Source organism: Callorhinus ursinus, unplaced genomic scaffold (genome assembly GCF_003265705.2).
Source record: "Callorhinus ursinus isolate GAN/ISIS: 27379988/994484 unplaced genomic scaffold, GSC_fseal_2.0 scaffold26, whole genome shotgun sequence".
NCBI classification, from domain to species: Eukaryota; Metazoa; Chordata; class Mammalia; order Carnivora; family Otariidae; genus Callorhinus; species Callorhinus ursinus.
Window position 1 is genome coordinate 10,963,715 of NW_027397088.1, and position 19,783 is coordinate 10,983,497.

Below are 19,783 nucleotides of genomic sequence, written 5' to 3' on the forward strand. Positions count from 1 at the left end.
TGTGTGTGTGTGTGTGTGTGTGTGTATTTTTTTTAACCCTATGATGATAGCACAGGTATCGGTCCCCAAAGAGATACCCCGGCACTACTATACACCATTTAAAAATCCAGATGGGGTTGTTTTAGATGTTGGTTCAGATCTTTCCCAAAATAGGAAAGGGAATTTTTACTCTATTTTGGAGAATTCTGAGATTTTTCCTAAGATATTTATTTAGCCTCTAAGGCGTGAAAGTGCACTAGAGAAAACAGGTCTCCATTTTCCTGGCCAAGGGCTTGCATGGTCCCAAGCCCAGGCCAGCCTCTGTCTAGCCAGCCGGCTGAGAGCCGAATCCTGCTGCCTCTTGGCCTCACTGAGTCCCCATGTCTCCCTCCACCCCCTTGAGCCGAGAGAAAAAGTTTCCACTGTTTGGAACCACAGATAATTGAAAGAACTTTGTAAATTTTTTCTTTTCTTGTCCTCGCTTCTCTTCCCATCTGAAGTTTAAACAAGTGCTAAATCTCCGGCTTGCCCCCCAGCACCCCCTCACCAAGCGCCTCCTCCTGGATAAGCCTCAGCTTCAGGGCCTGGCATGCCGGAGAAACTGGTTCTACACACCCAGGGGAAAAATGATAGCTTTTCACTGCAGGCAGCTCAGCTCATAAATAGCAAGGGGAAGCGTCCACACACGTCGCAACCTGCCTCTTTCAAAATGTCAGGGCAGCCAGCATGGTAGGGAAATCTTCAGGGAACATTAGCAACCCTTTACCTAACTTTCTGGAAAGTAGCTTCACAATGTTTACACCCTAAGCAGACCACAGGTGACACCTCTGCGGTCCAAATGCTACAAGCCAATGACCAGCCCACCCTTTCATTGCAGGCTAGGCACTTCCTGGAAGGCAGGGAAAGGGACGAAGGACAGAGCTAACTGGGAGGGAAGTTAGCTTAGTAAAGAATGAGGTGTCCAAAAACCTGGCAAAAGACCCATTTTTTTATGCCTTGAGGTAAGAAAGCCAACTGCTTTTCTTGGAACTTGCTCTAAATTTCACACCCCTTTTTGCAAATATCTGCTATATGGTGAGTGGTGTGAGCTCCTGCATAAAAGGGACAAAGTGAGTACTCAGCAGATATAATTTATATGTAAGTGCATGAGCACTGAAAGGAGTTAAATTCATTCAGGGTTTATTCAGCTGTTGTGTGTGGAGAGTGCAGGGCACATCAGCAAAACACCCTCACCCCCATGCTCATTTAAATTCTCCTAAGGCCAGGGCGCCTGGGTGGCTCAGTGGGTTAAGCGACTGCCTTTGGCTCAGGTCATGATCCTGGAGTCCCGGGATCCCACATCGGGCTCCCTGCTCAGCGGGGAGTCTGCTTCTCCCTCTGACCCTCTTCCCTCTCGTGCTCTCTGTCTCTCATTCTCTCTCTCAAATAAATAAATAAAATCTTTAAAAATAAATAAATAAATAAATAAATTCTCCTAAGGCCATATTTAAACCTGGAAGACACAGTGAGTTTCCAACTTCATCATATCATACTTTGGGCTTTAAAAACCAATATATTATTATTTCTGTGACAGGCTATGAGAGAAATATTGAATATGAAAAGTAAAGGTTTGTTGCTATCCGTCTAGACTGAAGGACGTAGAGGGGAAAGGGGCATTTCAGGCTACGTTTGGAGAATACAAGAAAAAGGCAGAAAAAAAAGAGATTGTCATTTTCAGATTACAATTTCATTTCACTCTACTATGGTTTTGAGTTTGATGTGTTTTGCAAGTTCAACAGTATAGCAATGGGGACTCAAGATGTTTGGGCTTGCCATCGCACAAGAGGACTGATTAAAACATACGGTTTTATGTAAAATTTTTAATACACATTTCACCGTATTTACTGCAGAAGTCTCTTTGGGAAAATTAGCAATGGAACAATTTCTGTATCTAAGAGCCACAAGCCCCCATATATGCTGCATTAACCTATTGTATAACTATAATACTAGGTACAAGAAAGAAAATTTCATTAAAACATAGTTTTTGTGCCTTTTTATTTTCCCTACTCCACTCAGTAGACAGTCTCAGAAAATCTGCCATGGCCTGAACTTTATCTTTAAGACAGAAAGTGATTACATGCTTTTGACAGATTATGGGGGGGAGGGGGTTGTTAACTTCTCTAAGGAACAATCAATGGCAGTCAGAAATTAGATAATTATAAACAAATTATATTTTGCTATCTTTATATAAAAATACAAACATGAATATGAAGGTCTTGAAAATGCAGAAATATTAAGTTGTATCTCCCATGTATCAAAATTAAAAACATAGCTAGAAGGAAATTTTTTTCAAAATCAAGAAGCACTTTCTTGTTTATTGGGTTAAAATCCTAAATCCTTCAGCAAGTGGATTATTCCACATTAGGAACAATGTTCATATTTTGTTGTCACACAAAATATGTAAATAGCTAGTCATGTTATTGTGTCAATTTGCACAATATTTGCACAATATTGTGTACAATAGGAATCAAGTGGGAAGGAAAATATCCTTGCTTATACAGCAATGAAAAATACCAGACTAAAATACCAGGAACTAAAGTTGGCCTTTGAAACCATTTAGATGCAAAGTTAAAGCATTTCTTCATCTACTGTGTATATTTACAAGCTACATAATGTCTAACTCTTGTACAAGCTGAGCTTTTTGCATAGATTAATACTTGAATGCTCCTTTCTGGGCACTCTTTTACCCCAGGGTTGGCCTCAAAATCATTTTCCCCCACGGATAAGTATTCTTGAGACCTGTGGAAAAGAAGATCCCTCCTTCAGAGAATAAATAAAGCTAAGTCAGAAAATATAAAAGAAATAAATAGGACAATCCAATAGGGAAAGTAGAGAAACCATTCAGAATCAAACACTTCAGCTTCAAGTGAAAAGATAAGTAAATTGAAACCTCCCAGAAAAATCCATGCCGCTTCTTGTACCAAACCCAAACTACTACTAGGACACTGAGTTAGCTCAGTGTAGACATCCCGCCAGACATAATGTATTTGATAAAGCTTCTGGCTTTTTATCTTCAGACTGCTTTGCTATATTAATTCAAGAGTCTCAGGAATATGAGAAACAATGGCAATAATTCAAAATTTTTCATTATCTGTTCTTGGATGTGTCTTCATTTGTCACCGCTGTTGGGCTATAATAAAGGAGCCGCTTCTGTCTTTTCATATAAATTTGGGTTTATTCTTTCTCAGTACTACTTTCGCTCCTGGCCGACCCCAGCCCAGGGGGAGGGTCTGCTGGGCTCCTTCTTCCCCAGGTGGGCTCAGGGTGGTGTGATTATTACTCCCCACACCAAGACTGCTTTTGTCTCTCATCTGTCCAGGCTGAGAACCCTTTTTTCGCCTCAACTAGAATCATGCCATTAGTGAAGAGATGAGAGAGAGCCAGCCTTTCCAAATTAAACTGATAACAAGTTCATGAATATCTAAGGGCCAGGATTGTTAGAACGAAATTTTAGGAATGAAAGCTCTTCCTCTCAAAGGAACAAGTAGCCTGTAGTTAGTCAACAGTAGAACTCCCTATAAATATTTCTTTCCAGAATGGTGCATCTGATTAGGATGTTCTCTGTCCCTTACCCTCCTTCTAGGCGGGCATCCATCTTCTTCCTAAAGGCAGGAGGGATCTACCAATTAGGAAAAAAAAAAAAAGGTCACAACCTTAGGAGGGGTGCTAAGACTCTGTTAGCATAATAATAATATCCCAGAGTTTGGAATAAGAGCTGGCCAATATTAGCAAGAGAAAGGACTGTTTGTCTTGTAGATATTTCACTGGAAAGGACGTGAATAGTCACCCCCACCCCCCGACACACACACTCCCCTATACATTAAGGGGAAAGGAGAATGGAATTATTGATGGTGAGTGTGAGCCCTGGAAAAATGGCCCCACAGTAAAAAGACTAAATGGGTTTGGGGAGTACCAGAGACATATCTGGGAGGAGACCCCCTAACACGCATAGCAATTAGTATGTGAGTGCCCTGGAAACTTGTTAGACAAACTCCCCTCAGGCTTTTGCATTGGTTGGTTCCTTTGTATCTCACCTCCATATACACCTACAGAGAATTTTCACCTTCTTCAAGTGTTTGCTAAAATGTCACCAATTCAGTGTGGCCTACCACACCCATGCTACTTAAAATTGCAGACTACCCTCTACTCCTCCACTCTAGATCCCTCTTTCTTTCTTCTGTCTACTTATCATCTCCAAACCATATACTGTATTACACGAGATCAGTTACTTTTTTATTAAGTTACCACTTATGGTCTGTCTCCCCTCACCCACGGGAGGGTAAGAGGTTTGGGTCTGATTTGTTCACGCATGTTCCCTAATTCTCTCAAGCACCTAGAACACAGCCTGTGTATAGTCACTTCCTTTCTGCCCTCGGACTGGACGCCACAGGCCACTCCCAATATTACCCTTCACAGTGACTGACAATATTGTCACGTGACCATGACTACAGCATGGACAGCTCAGACCACCATCTCCAAATCCTTCAGCCCAGAATTTTCCCTCAGAGTTTGCCACCAGTAACTGAGGTTTCCTCATTCAGTCTGGGGCAGTTATTGCTAATAAGCAATCACTGATAAACTATGCTCCATCAAGAGCCAAACTTGATGGGCAGAGAGACTTGGAAAAACAAAAAAGTAAAAGAAAAATAAAAAGAAATGTTCATCTCCCAGGAATGACTACCACCAATTACTACCGTCAAAAAAGTAACAGTGAGGAACAAAAGGGGCAGAGAAAACAAGCAGAAGACAGAGGGAAAAGTTACACGGGAGAAAGAGCTTCCTAATGGTCACTATCAGTTTGTATACCATCACTGGAAACTGTCAAATCTCGAATTTTTGAATTCCAAAGAAAAATGTAAGAGAAAAAATAAATAAATAAAACGCATCCTAAGATGATAGGCTAAATTTGAGGCCCCAAATCAGCATCAGAATGGTCATATTAGGCCTCAACAATTTTAGTAACTTTTTGACTTTTGCCTGGGGAGACCAGAGAAAGTTTTCTAGTTAGGCCTCTGAAAGCTAGAAGAAGACTTAATTATAGGAATTCCTCTATCATTAATTCTCCCCCCTCCATGGCTGGCTCATTAAACCCTATGTTTTCAATATTTGCATTTCAATACAACTTCTGGCATTCTGTTTGGCACAGATGCATTTTGTTGGATTTATTATCAGGAATCAAAAAGTTCAGGCAGATTTTTGGCAACTCTTGGGTTCTCAAGTGAGACTTTGAAATTAGACACAACATTTCCAATTTTTTGGTGCACATCATGTGAGTTTTGAAGAGCAGAGATCCAAAATCTCCTACTTGTGAACAGAGCCCCTGACTCTGGATAAACCAGAGCTGTTCTGGTTTCCATAATTCCGTTTGTTTCTAAATTTAACTGCAAAACTATCTCCCTCTTGACCAGGCACAGGTAAAGGAAAGGGACCAGGATGCTCCTTCCGTAGGGAACCAGAGCAAAGGATGATAAGCCAGGGCCAATGTAAACTAAGGTAAAGAATGGGGAAAAGTCACTTGTTCACTCAGCACCTGTTTAATTATTAGCAGATTATCACTTTTGTAATTACAAGATTGTAGACACAGGGCTAGAGAGAGGATACAAAAAATAATAGAACCCTTTGAACAATATTCAAGTGACAAATGTATGAATGGGTCCGTAAGAAACACACATGCATATATAGAAAATCAAATGACAAAATAAGGAACTCTTTGGGTGAATGTCAAACATGAAGCACTTTACATTTAGGGTTTCTTAAGTCTTCCCTCTAAACTAAAGGGACAGCGAAAGTGACTTTGAGGGAGTGAGACTTATATGGATATTTAAAGGAGCAACATGCATTTACTGTAGCAATTTTTATAGTCACAAAATGGAAATCACAAAAAGAGACTAGTTAATCAAATTGTGCTACTTCATACAATAGGATACTATCCATCTCTAAAAATAATATAAAAGAATTTTTAACAGAATTAAAAAGGCTTTTCAATGTAACAGTAAGAGGGAAAGGAATGTTCACAAATGAACGTATATAATGAAGCCATTTTTGTAAATAAAAAAAGACATAGTGTGTGAATGTACATAGCTGTCCATTATGATGTCTCTGTTAATGAATTAACAAATTATTAACTCTACTAATATATCTTACAATGAATATATAATTGTTTTAATAAGGAAGCATATATATTTTTTAATTTGGTGCAGTGGTGGGCAGCATAATGGTTTCCCAAAGAGGTCCATGTCCTGATCTCTGGAACCTGTGACTATGTTGTGTTACGTGGCAAAAGGGGTTGTGGGTGAGGTTGGGGGGGATTAGTCAGCTGACCTTAAATTAGAGAAATTTTCCTGGATTGCATGGGGGGGGAGTCTAATCACATGAGTGCTTAAAAGTGGAAAAGTGGGTCAGAGAGATGCACCATGAGAAGGACTCAGCTTGCCATTGTTGGCTTTGAAGATGAAGGAAGGAATACACCAATAAAGGAATGGAGTGGCCTACAGAGCCTGGGAACGGTCCTCAGTTTACAGCCAGCAAAGAAACAAGCACCTTTGTCCTGCAACCACAAGGAACTGGATTCTGCCAACCACCCAAGGTGAAGGGAACAAATTCTCCCCCAAAAGTGTCCAGAAAGGATCACGGTCAACTGACACCTTGATGGTATTCCAGTGAGACCCAGTCTGGACTTCTCACCTACGGAACTGCGAGAGAGTAAATGTACATTGTCTTAAACCATGTGGGTGGTAATTTCGTTGCACCAACAGAAGTGAATAATCTTATTGAATTCTATTTTTCCCCCTTGTTTGTTGCTTTATTACATGGAGTTTGGATCATCCTGGCTTGCACCACAGTTGGGAGGAATTTGGAAAGGCGGAGAGGACAAGGGGAATGAATTTCACTTCGGGTGGGAAGGCGCACAAGATGTTTGGGAGACCAAATCGGAGCAAAGGTTAATAGACGGCAGAGGGAGAGACAAAGGTGGGAAGGTCCAGCTTAGAGAAGGCTCAGGTCAGTGTCCTCTGCCTCCGCGAGGTGCACGTAAGAGAAGGTTATAGGGTGGGAGGGAGGAGAGGACTTTCCCGGGACTAAGTACCTAAAGAAAATGAAGGACATTCTGTAAAGGGTTGAAAACAGCCCCTTGTGGAGATTGGTGGTCTAGGGAAGCAAAGGAGAAAACAGAGAAGGTGACCAGTAATAAAGCCCCAGCTGGCGTGATCCATGCTGGGCAGGGCCAGCAGCACTGATTGGCCCAGGAGCCAATGGGTGGAGCAGTCGTCATCGGTTCCTGGGCAATGGGGGGAAAAGCCACAGTCAATGCTGCAGGAAGTCATGAACCCCCGTGGGGCAGGGGGGCGGTCGGGAAGGATGAGCTCGTGCTAAAGCTCACCCATCCTCAGCCCTCCTGTTGTGCCAGGTTAAGATCAAACAACAAGGGATGGCTAAAACGGTTTTGTCATTCTTTCCGAACGAGAGGCTGTGTTCTCCAGATTTGCTCGGACACACACAGACCATATTTGTGGAAACGGCAGCCCATGGGTCTTCCATCTCACAGAATCAAGAGGAAATGAATGACCTTATTGAATTCTATTTTTTTCCTTGTTTGTTGCTTTATTACATGGAGTTTGGATCAAAGCCTACATTTAATATAAATAGAAGTTGATATGCTAACATAGTATGAAAAAGATCATTAAATCCCAGAAAAGTAGCCATTCCTAAAACTCGAAATTTTCCAGTTTTTTGATAGGCTGCCAGCAACACTTTGTTTGGATTAGAATTAAGTGTCTACCAAACTGAAAACTGTAAAACTCAATCTCCAAAAATTTTTTTATACATTTAACATAAGAGATTTTAAGCAGTTCTTCTCAAATACTCACTCTAGCAAAAATATGTATTTTCTACATTAAAAAAATATATAGTGAATTTATAAGCCAGTTACTTCCCACAAAGTTGGAGAGGAGGAGGAAAGAGACACAGGTTCAATATAACCTTCTTTTCTCTCTCTCTCTTTTTTTTTTTTTAAGATTCTATTTGAGAGAGAGAGAGCATGAGTGGTGGGGGAGGGGCAGAGGGAGAAGGAGAAGGAAACTCCCCGCTGAGCATGGAGCCCTCCCCATTCTATTCGGGGCTCAATCTCGGGACCCCAGGACCACAACCTGAGCCAAAGGCAGATGCTCAGCCCACTAAGCCACCCAGGCACGCTATAACCTTATTTTCTTGATGCACTCTACAGATTCACCGTGTTCTAGAATAAAGTGCCTTATATGGAGGAATAAAATTAGAGATGCCAGAGTTTTTGCCAGGCTCTGGTCTAGAGTAGGACAATGAGCCCAGCACACCTCAACGCACCTTAAGTCAGCATGAAGCAGGACGGAGCATGGCAGCCCTCCCTGGGAAGGGATCTAGTGGACGAGCAGGGACCAGGGAGGTCTTTCCCATCCTGAATTCCATTTACTGAGAGCCGACTATGTGCCAGGCCTTAGCTAAACATTGTCTCAGGGCGCCTGGGTGGCTCAGTTGGTTAAGCGACTGCCTTCGGCTCAGGTCATGATCCTGGAGTCCCGGGATCGAGTCCCGCATCGGGCTCCCTGCTCTGCGGGGAGCCTGCTTCTCCCTCTGACCCTCCCCCTTCTCATGCTGTCTCTCTCTCTCTCTCTCTCTCTCAAATAAATAAATAAAATCTTTAAAAAAAACAAAAACGTTGTCTCAGACATTAGCTAACTCTCAAGAGCAATACAGGAGACACATCAGACCATCCCCTGTTTACAGAATATGAAACTAGAATAGAAGGGAGAAGGGCCTATCTCTCCCCAATCACCCGGTGTAAAAGGTAGACCCCTCCCCCAGTCACTCTTGGTTCTGATGCCCTGTTTTATTATTTCCTTCATTACATAGGTCTCTATCTGGAATTATTTAGTGCATTTATTTGCTTCTGTGTTCACAGATGAGGCTTCACAAATATATATCAAGTGGATGAATGAACTTGTCCAATTCCCTGCAGCTGCTGGGGCCAGAGCTAGAATTTGAATTCTGTTCAATCCACTGCTCAGATACTTACTCAAGAAATGGTAAGATGATGTCTGGGGTATGATTCAAAATAATGCAAGGTGGGGCGCCTGGGTGGCTCAGTTGGTTAAGCGACTGCCTTTGGTTCAGGTCATGATCCTGGAGTCCCGGGACTGAGTCCTACATCAGGCTCCCTGCTTAGTGAGGAGTCTGTTTCTCCCTCTGACCCTCCCCCTTCTCATGCTCTCTCTCTCATTCTCTTTCTCTCAAATAAATAAATAAAATCTTTAAAAAAAATAATGCAAGGCATGGGGGCTGCACGTAAGTGAAACAAAACTGACCATGTGTTGGTTGTGATGGATTGGTGCAGGTTTCCTGCAGTGTTCTCTGTGCTTTTGCATATGCTGGAAGTTTTCCATAACAAAAAGTTTAATTCAAAAAACAAACGGAACTGCAACGCTTGTGTTTTATTTCTGTTCTTTCTTCTCCTTTGCAGTCTCCGTTACTGCCAGTTTAAATCTCCTTCTTCTCATGCCATGCTATCTGAAGGATTTCTATTTCCCTTACTGCCTTTCTTCCCCATTTCTTTGACTTATGTACAGTAGACAAAAATTCTTATTTTTCCCTGAACACTTCTACATCTAAAATATTGCCATATTCTCAATATTCTCATTAACAAAAAAGCAGGAATTTCATGCCACCACCATACATGTGCACATTAGTGAGTTTATAGATGACTTTAATCCATTTAATGGTTATAAGTGAAATTTAAAATTCACTTATGCAAAAAAATTACAACACAAGACACATCTGACTCATTGTTATTTAAACCATTAAATATAACTTATATCATTATTCACTAAATGTTCTCCTGAGGTAAGCAAGCCAGGACACCTACTCAAGGCAAATTATAGGACATAAGACTGGCTTTCACACCAAATAAAAGAGAAATTTATTGTTATTGTTCTCATTCTTCTGATTCCCATCTTTTAATATCACAGTGACAGTGGCAAACATTATTGGTTTCTCAACGCATTTCCATTTTCTGATGCTTCCTTGTCACCTGAACCCAGGTTTTGGAGCAGAAACATGCCCAGCCCCAGGTGAGACATTCACTCTGTCACCTTCCCTGGCACCTAAGGACAACCTCATAAAACAATCTGGCCAGTTAGATATACTTAAAAGTCCACCTGAGGGGCACCTGGGCTGCTCAGTCGGTTGAGCATCTGGCTCTCGGTCTTGGCACGGGTCTTGATCTCATCATCATGAGTTGGAGCCCCACGAAAAAAGTCTACATATGCTCTAGGAAATTTTTGGTATCTATTTATGAAAGGGAACAGAAACGATTGTCTGGTCCTTCTGCTCTCCCCACCACACATACACACACACACACACACACACACACACACACACACACACACACACACTTTTTCCAACCTTGAATGCAGCTGTGATGACTAGAGCTAGTGACCACCTTGCAGCCATGAGGATGGAATCCAACAAACATAGGGTGATAGAGGAGAAAGCGGTAAGAAATCTGAGCGTCTAATGGCATCACAATGCCAAAAACCATCTACCTCTGGACATTTATTTGTATTTTTCAAGTTAGATCTTTCAGTAGTGATAGCCAAATAGATTTCATTTTTTTGCTGAAAATCTTCAAATGCAAATTAATATTGATAAATTTCATAGAGAAAATGAGATTTGAAAATGAGGAAGATGCTAAAGTAGGTGGGCCTTACAAACATACAAGATTATGATTTTACTCAGATCACACGGCTTATTCACTGGCTTCAGATAACACCTCAGCCTTGAGGTTCTCTGAGTGTTTAAAAACACACAAGCCTCCATTCCATCTAATGACTGTTTCATTTAGTACCCGGTTTAGAATATGTAATTTTATTTATGGTCAAGTACCCCTAAACTGGGTACCAAATGAAACAGTGGATGCTATGAGGCAGTATATACTTGACCATAAATAAAATTACATATTGTGAGAAAAAATAATGCACAATGCTTCCATCTCTGCTCCGTGTCTCATCACATCCCTTATCAGTTTCGTGACCACCAAAAACAATTCCAGGTTGATGACCTTGTCCCCTGTCCTGGTCACCATGCCTCTTCCATCTTTTCACCCTGATTCCCACCCGCTAGCACTCCATCTCCAATTTCTAATTCTTTTCCCCCAGAAATAATTGCTGGACTTGGTGCCCTATATCAGTTATGAGGCCCTTTCCTTGCTCTGCAAACACTGATTGAGCACCCACTATGTGCCATGCATAGTGTGAGGTGCTGGGGATGGACGGGTAAGTGCCCCCTGGCTGGTGAATCCAGTGCTCTAGAAAACCACAGATTCTCTCTTAAATGTCATCTCAGAGTAATTGTTCATGCACTGCATCTTATTTTCATGTGGTTGGAACTCATGTATATGAAGAAAGCAGTTTTTAAAATGTTTTAAAGTTTGATATTCCAGACTTGCTATTGCAAGTGAATAATTTGCCAGTGACCTTTAGATGCTTTCATAGGGTGGCAAACGTACCTGGACAAGAATAAGAATAGTTCTGGATGTTTTAATATGTACCAAAAAGAAAAAGTTGTGTTTGAGCATTTGGGTTCCCTTCAGAGGGTATCAACAACATAGAAAAGTTGTCAATACACACACACACACACACACACACACACACACAAATATGTGTTTAAAAATATATAGAATGTTAAACTTAAAGCCACCTTAGAGATTATAGTCCATACCTCTCTTTTGACACATTGAAAAACTGGATTCCAAAGAGGTTCAGTGACTTGGTTAAAAGTACAAAGCTAGTAGATGCTTACGATCCAATTATTTCACTCAGAGAGGAGGTTTGCTAGAGCAGAAGTTAATTAAATTAGATAGTAGAATGAGAGTCATCAAACCATGGCTGAAAAACTGACTCTGGTCGTCTGTTGAAAAGAGACAATTGTAGAGGAAGGAAATGGAACTCAGTATGCTGTTAAGGGTAGAGGGGCAGGTACAGTATTTTGTTCGAACCACAAGCAGAATGGGGGTGAGCAGGGCTGCCACAAGTTATTGACTCCAGGGTTACCGCGTTGAAGGAAGTCATTGGAATACTTTTTCTGATAATGGAAAGTGCCTTGTTTCAAAAACTAATGATGTAATGTATGGTGACTAACATAACATAATAATAAATAAATAAAAGCCTGCTTAAGATGAGGGAGATGGAATCTGCCACAAATATGGCAGAATGGTCTTCAAATCAAGGATGCAAATCCAGCTGATTTGTAACTTTATCATAAGAAAGGTGATGGGAAAAGTGAATTGCAAGAGTTGGGACTAAAGAGAGGTTCCCAATTTGTTCCCAGGTCCCATTTCCTTGAATCGTTCTCCACGTGACTGGCACTTCTTTGCAACGTAGGCATGGCGTCCATGAGGAGCCACCCATGGGGGTTCTCAAGATGGCGTTCATACATCTTTAGGGAATCTGTGGATGTACCATATTCTGATGTGTATTTTGAGGAGAGAAGGTCCAACATTTCATCACATTCTTAAAGAAGCCTCTGACTTAAAAAGGGCCAGGGATTCTATGAATAAACTTTGTGCCTCCAAACTTAGAAACATGGTCAACGCGTAAATGAAGCCAGGGCATATGAACATTTCTCCAACCTCGCTCTCTCAAAGATGACCAATAATTTGTGCCAAGCAAGTAGAAAAGAAATGCAAATTTTACTGATTTTATCCTTTTCCTAAGGGTAGGGCAAAATGATGAAAAAAATTAAGTTGTCAACAGGTACAATTTGGTACTTACTTGTAAGACAGCAAAAGTGTAGACAAAATATAGTGTAGACAGTCTAGATAAAATCACTATTTTATCCAGTACCAGCAGCTTTCTTGAAGTACCATTTCTCGGCCTGGCCACAGTTGCCTAGGGTAATGTGAGAAAGCATGTGAAAACCATGATTAATGGTTCTTACTTATCTTCTATTAAAATGCCTAGGGGCCCTTTGAATATAGGTGCCTGAACATTTTAAACTTATTAATTTATTTTTATTAGAATCAGTGTATCCTGACACTAAATTGCTTTAGCACTTTGCAAAAATTCTACAAAACTAATTTAGGAAGTAAGTTTTCTGGCTATGCATAGCCTGGACATTTCTCCATAAAAGATTCAACTTTCCTTTTTAAAACTCACAGCTTTTGTTTTTCCATTTAGATGAATCCTTTCCCAAACTGGCAATTTTCTTCTCCCCCACCTCATTTAAATATTGTGCTTTTCAACAGTGCCAGGGGGTTGCTTAGCATGATGTTGTCAGCGGTTCACAAGAAAAGAGTACATTTTATTTTAAACAGCATGAAAATGACATCTCTCATACTTCTACTTAGTTGGTGAGAAGGCAAATACATAAATACAAAGAACGCCAAATATAATGGATTAACAACATTTATCGGGTACCTACAAAGTACCAGGAACCGTGGATAATAATAATAACAGTGAGAAGAGCAAGTGGTTTTTTTTTTTTTAAGATTTTATTTATTTATTTGACAGAGAGAGAGAGATAGGGAGAGCAGAAAAACAAGCAGGGGGAGTGGGAGAGGGAGAAGCAGGCTTCCCGCCGAGCAGGGAGCCCGATGTGGGGCTCGATCCCAGGACCCTGGGACCATGGTCTGAGCTGAAGGCAGACGCTCAACGACTGAGCCACCCAGGCGCCCCAGAGCAAGTGTTTATCAGCCTCTGCAAAGTGCATTCTACATCGATTCTCTGCGTCAGTCCTCACCACAACCCTAGAAGGGAGAGAACATTTTTAAGCCTCATTTTGCAGGTGGGAAAACAGAGGCAGAAAAGGTTAAATTCATTGCTCTGTGTCTTGCAGCTCCTAACTGATGGAGCTGAGTCTTGAGCTCAGGCCACTCGAGCCGGAGCCTGAATGTTTCAAAGCCTGACCCTCACTCTGTTATTCCGGGGATGGTACAGAAAACAGACAAAGGATGCTAAAAACGACAGCAATGGATTCTTTATTTTTTGTTTTCTAGAGAGTAGCCCAGTATTATGAAGAGAACATCAAGGCACATTACCATTTCATGTCTTATATTTTATTTTATTTTTTTTAAAGATTTTATTCGTCGATTCGACAGAGAGTGAGAGAGTACAAGCAGGGAGGAGTAGTAAGAGGGAGAGAGAGAAGCAGGCTTCCTGCGGAGTAGGGAGCCTGACGCGGGGCTCGATCCCAGGACGTTGAGATCATGACCTGAGCCGAAGGCAGACACTTAACCATCTGAGCCACCCAGGTGCCCCTCATGTCTTATATTTTAACAAATAATATGACATTGGGAAAAAAAAGCCAATGGTGAGCTTTAGAACTTTATTTCTATGGATTACACGTCATTGGACACTCAACCGCATATTTTTTAAATAACGCCTCAGAATAATACCTGGACTCTTGTCCAGATAGTCAGTCACAGACATGTGGATGGTGATGGTGTCCATACTCCAACCCGCTCGCTCTTGCTAGTGAGGTAAGGACTCTAGGTCATGCATCTTCCGCCAAACCACCATTGAGGGCAGGAAAGCATTGCGAATGTGAAAATCCATCTTTAAGAAGCACAAGCCCTAGAGGCCAAACCTGTTTTCCTTTCTCATGCCTGGCCACCCTGTTTCTCACCCGAGATGTGGATGGTGGTGGCAGGGAAGGTGGTCACAGCGGACACAAGCATCTTTCCCCGGCCCGTGCCCAGCAACGGCCGTGGTGGAGTTTGTGCATCTCTCCACTTCTGAACTTGGGCTGGCTGCCATGTGAAAGAGCCAGGACGCCGGGAACGGGCTTGCCAGGTTTCCAGAACCAAGGAGAGCAGAGTAAACACCATCCATTTCAAAAAGAAGCTTGTTGTGACAAGGTTTTTGGACCATGTTCACTAAACAATGATGTTTAAAGAGCCAAAAATTTTTTTTTGCATGAGTTTCCCTTTCTCTTGGATTTTCCAAATGTGTCTTCTGAGGTTCACCCACCACACGTGCTAACAGAAACCAACCACATGCCTAGCAGGAGGAGGTGAGCGCTCAGGCAGGAAGGGGGGCCTTGGGTTCACAGACACTTTCCTTCCTGCCACCGTCCAAAAATTCACGTTCTAGAGAACCCTTCCCATGCCTATGTGTCTTTTGGGGTCTTCCACTTACATTAGAATACCCCCAAAGCATAATGAACCCTAGAATATAGTCATAAAGATTGTTTATCCAAGAGTCTGAATACTAGAAGGAACCACAAAATTGTTTGCAAAGAATTTCCGTTAATGATGACTTGATTTCTCAATCACCGCATCGTAATAATCTTTAAAACATTTGCTATAAACGTGAGGCAAGGCATGAAGTCACCTGCCTGGCTGCAAATTATGGCAGGTGGTGCCATTACAGACTCACCCAGCCCAATACAGACACAGCAGCCTGGATCATAATAGATACGGCCGAAGTGAACCCATCACAGGTTCATCTGGTAAAACTCTTATACATTTCATGGGACAGAGACTATCATTTCTGAGATTATATTCAAGAGGAACTGGCTAAAGAGACATTAGAAAAATGAAGAGCAGCAAGAACGAGAAGGTAACACTGCTGGACATTTTCTCAAAGGCTACTGTGTCCTTTTTATGTATCATCTGGGATCCTTTGACAACTCCAACCCTCTTAAAGCAAAAAAGAGAAAAGAGGAGAGGAGAGGAGGGGAGGGGAGGGGAAGGGAGGGGAGGAGAGAGGAAACAGTGGGGGGGGGGGGGGGGGGGGAATGAGGGAATGTGATGGCATACATAACTAAAAAGTCCAGAGGCAGAAAACTTCTGGCAACACTAGATCTAGATCTAGATCCAAATGATACTGTCAGGAACCTGACTCTCTCCATTACTCTTAGCTCCTTTATCCTCTGGTTCTTTTCTCAAGCAGGCTCTCTCCCTAAAGTGAAGTAAAGACGGCTTCCAGCTAGCCTCCTACCAGCCTAACAAAAACTGTAGGAAAGAACGCTTCTCTCAGTGCAAGAAAACAGGAGCTGGAGCCCATTGGCCTATTTTGGGCCATGTGCCTAGCTCAAAGCCTATCCCCGGGGCCACCATGAACTTTGTTCTCATTGACCATGTCTCAGTCCCTGCAGAGCCAAGCAGTGGGGACAGCCTCACTTCCACCTGTGCATCAGTCTGCTGGAGCGGCCATAACAGAGGACCACAGACTGAGTGGCTTAAACAGCAGAAATTTATTTCTCACAATTCTGGAGGCTGAGCAGTCAAGGTCAAGGTGTTGGTAGCATTGGTTTCTTTTGAGACCTCACTCCTAGGCTTGGAGATCGCCATGTCCTTCCAGTGTCTTTATATGTTCCTCCCTCTGTGTGTCTAGGTGCTAATTTCCTGCTCTTATAAGGATACCATCATATAAGGGCCCACTCCTATGACCTGATTTTATCTCAGTCACCACTTCAAAGACCCTATCTCCAAATATAGTTACATTCTGGGGTACTAAGAATTAGGATTTCGACATATGGATTTGGGAAGGGAGGATGACACACTTCAGTCTTATAAATTTTTTTTTAAATTAGGAGGTTGTCAGAAGAAGGGGAAATCGAAGCTGAGCAGGCAAAACAAGGCCTGCTAAACGCCAGCTTCTAAAGACACTGTCCCAGCAAATCCTGCCATGAGTTTGCAACAACCTCATTTGAGATGGCAGTATTTCCAGTCCTCTGAGAACACCCCCACTTGGAAGGTTAGCACCTTTAGTCAATAATACTAAGAAGGAATTGTAATGCTTTCAAACCATAGTCCCTCAGTGTGTTCCATTAAACACTAGTTCCTTTGGGATTTAAATAGATGTTATTGAAAAGAAAGGTAATGGAAAGATTTTTGTTTCGTTTGTTTTGTTTTGTTTGGAAAAGCTCAACTCAAATCAGACAAGTTTCTAAACCACAGGATGTTCCAGAGAATTTTAATATGTTAATAATGACTGTGTAGTCTGAAACATTTACCATTCTTCCAAACACACATTATTAGTGAATGCTTCCTTATAAAATTTTTATCCACATGATGGGATGTAAAACTAGGTTTTGATTGGGGGGCAGAGCAAGGCAAGGGAGTGTCTAGACCTCGGGACTACTGAGAACTGGCTTTTGCCAATTCTGGAGAGATTTGGCCTTGTCTGTCATACCAACCAGCTCATCTTCCACTGGCAGGCAGTGGAAAGTTCAAAGCTAAAAGAGGGCCAACTCGGGCTAGCTACAGTGAAGACGAGGAAACATAATCAGGATAGAAAGAGAAAGGAAGAGAAGCTGTAGTCTAAATCACCAAATTCAAGAGATGCAGCAAAATCTAGCGTGAACTGGGATGGCTTAGTCTATGAGGGGTCTTTATATCTGGTCATACGATGAGGCAGGGGGTCGGGGGACGACAGTGAGTTTTCCTTAACATAAGTTGAGTATCAGGATCATGAACCAGAAAGACCGATCTGAGCTGACAGGATGAATATTAGATGGGATGAGTCCAGAGAGAAACAACCTACCGGTCTAGGCAAGAGATGCAGATCCAAGTTCCAATTCCAGTACCGAGTGGGAGCTAGAAGCCAGGGATGTGGACAGACAGTAGTAAGACCACGTGACTATCCTCGATCAAAGTCTCACTTGGGGTGACAAGAGACTGATATTCACATAGCTTTCAAGATTCCATATACAAGTCCAGATCCATCAGGTAGGGAGCAGCAGATTTGGGGCAAATTTCCAAGCAGAGAAGTAAGTGCCACTGTACTACCAGGCTGACTGCACCTCCTTACCTTCTCAGCTTTAACCACTACAACTTATCCTTGCCCTTGGACCTCCAACCAGAAGGCCCATTGTTATCCCACACTGCACTACCACAAGCCTTCTGCTCCTTCTCTCACTGTTGCCCTGTGCACATCTGACCTGGGGAACCCCAGCTGATCCTCTTAGACCCTGGCCAGGCAAGACCTCCCTGGGAAAGACCCTGCTACCCTCCATCCACTCTCTCCCCACTCCCAGGCTGGGTCAGGGGCATTTCCTTCATGCTTCCATGGAAACGTAGTGTATACTCCAGTGCTGAGCCTACTGTTCCAAGAAATACTACCTTCTACTGGGAGGCAATAAATATTTGTGGAACTCCACTGCCCTATGGCAGCAAGGCACACACAGAGTTAATTAGCTACCACATCGAGCCAGAATTGAGCTTAGCATATTACATTTACTTTCTACTTGTAAATGTTGGAAGGATACCCTTTCACATATAATTCTCCTGCCATTTGACCTCTGAAATAAAATTGAGCACCTAGTGTCAAGGGAGCTAAGGCATCTTTCTGACACATGGTAATTACCCTTAAAAGTATACCTCCCAACGAATCCCCTAAAAAACACCACAGCTCAGATTCTGGCAGTGTTCATAAATCACCAGCCCTGGCCCCTCAGAAGTTTAGGAAGTTAGCAAGGACACTTGACAGAATTACTGCTTTTATTAATGCTGTGGGCTTGGATTATTTATTTAAGATTACTAGGATCTGAAAACATGCGCTCCAATCAAGCCTTCCCCTAAATCACAAGGAATGGTACAAGGTCCCCTCTAGATAGCAGCCTCTTGCTATTTTGTGCTGTTGGGAAGAAGCTCTCCAAGGGATATGAGGAGCTGGTTAAACTCCAGGAAGCAGGATGATTAAAAGTATCTTTTCCATTCCAAGCACTATAAATGTTAAACACATGTTTTGCAGTTCAATTGTTTTAAAATATTTTCCAACATGACCTTTATAAATATTTGTATGTCCCTCCCACTCCAAGTAGTAAATGACTTCTCAGTGGAGGCCCCCAGGAGTTCTAATGAGGAAATGCTCCCAGTGCGTGAACTATGCCCTGAGAGTAAGGCAGACCCTGTGAGGAAGCGTGTTACCTCTTCCAGGTCACAAGGCTTCCAATTAGACTCTAATTACTGAGACGCTAAATTATTCAACGTGACCTGAAAAGAAAATAAAGCTTCCCAAAGTTGGAGAGGCACACGGAACCTCAGAGTCAGAAAGGGCTTCAGAAATCATGGAGTTCAAAACCCTCCTTGTATAGATGAAGGGAGTGTGGCAGAGAATCCAAGAGAACATCCAGGCCATGGAACATTCTCCATCTCTGATCCCTCAAGTGGCCATGAGCATGTCTTTTAGGACACACGTTGAGCGGTTTACCAGTTGCCTCTCCCTTCCTGTTGGCTGACTATGTTCTCTTCTGTTCTCAGACTGAAGGGGGATATTCTGCAGCACCCAATTCCTTTCTCTTTCCCACTACCACTCTGTGCCCAACAAATCAAACTACCAGCACTCCTCAAGCCCAGAGTACACCTTACCTTCAGTCTGTGCCTTAAATGCACTTTGCCTGCACATCCTCTGCCTGCAATGGTTTTCCTTCCCTGGGAAGCCTGCCTAACTTCTGCTCAGATATTTAAGGCCCGGCTGTACATGTGCCTGGCTCTCCCTGATGGGGCAGCTCTGACTTCTCTTGTGTTACCCATACACGTTGTAGCATGCCACTGATGGCATTGATTTCTAATTATTAGTTTTCTTATCTGTGGCCCCTACACAGTGCTTCCCCCCTCCCAGTTACTTGAAGATCTCCTCCCCAACCTCAGCTGTACTCTGCTAAACCCAAATCCATTCCCAGACCACTCTTACTGCATATTCCAGCTCTCTGTTGAATATTCCATCAGCATCTCAACCCCAACATTTCCAAAGCGGAAGCCAGAGTTTTCCTTGCCCATCCATCCACCACCCCA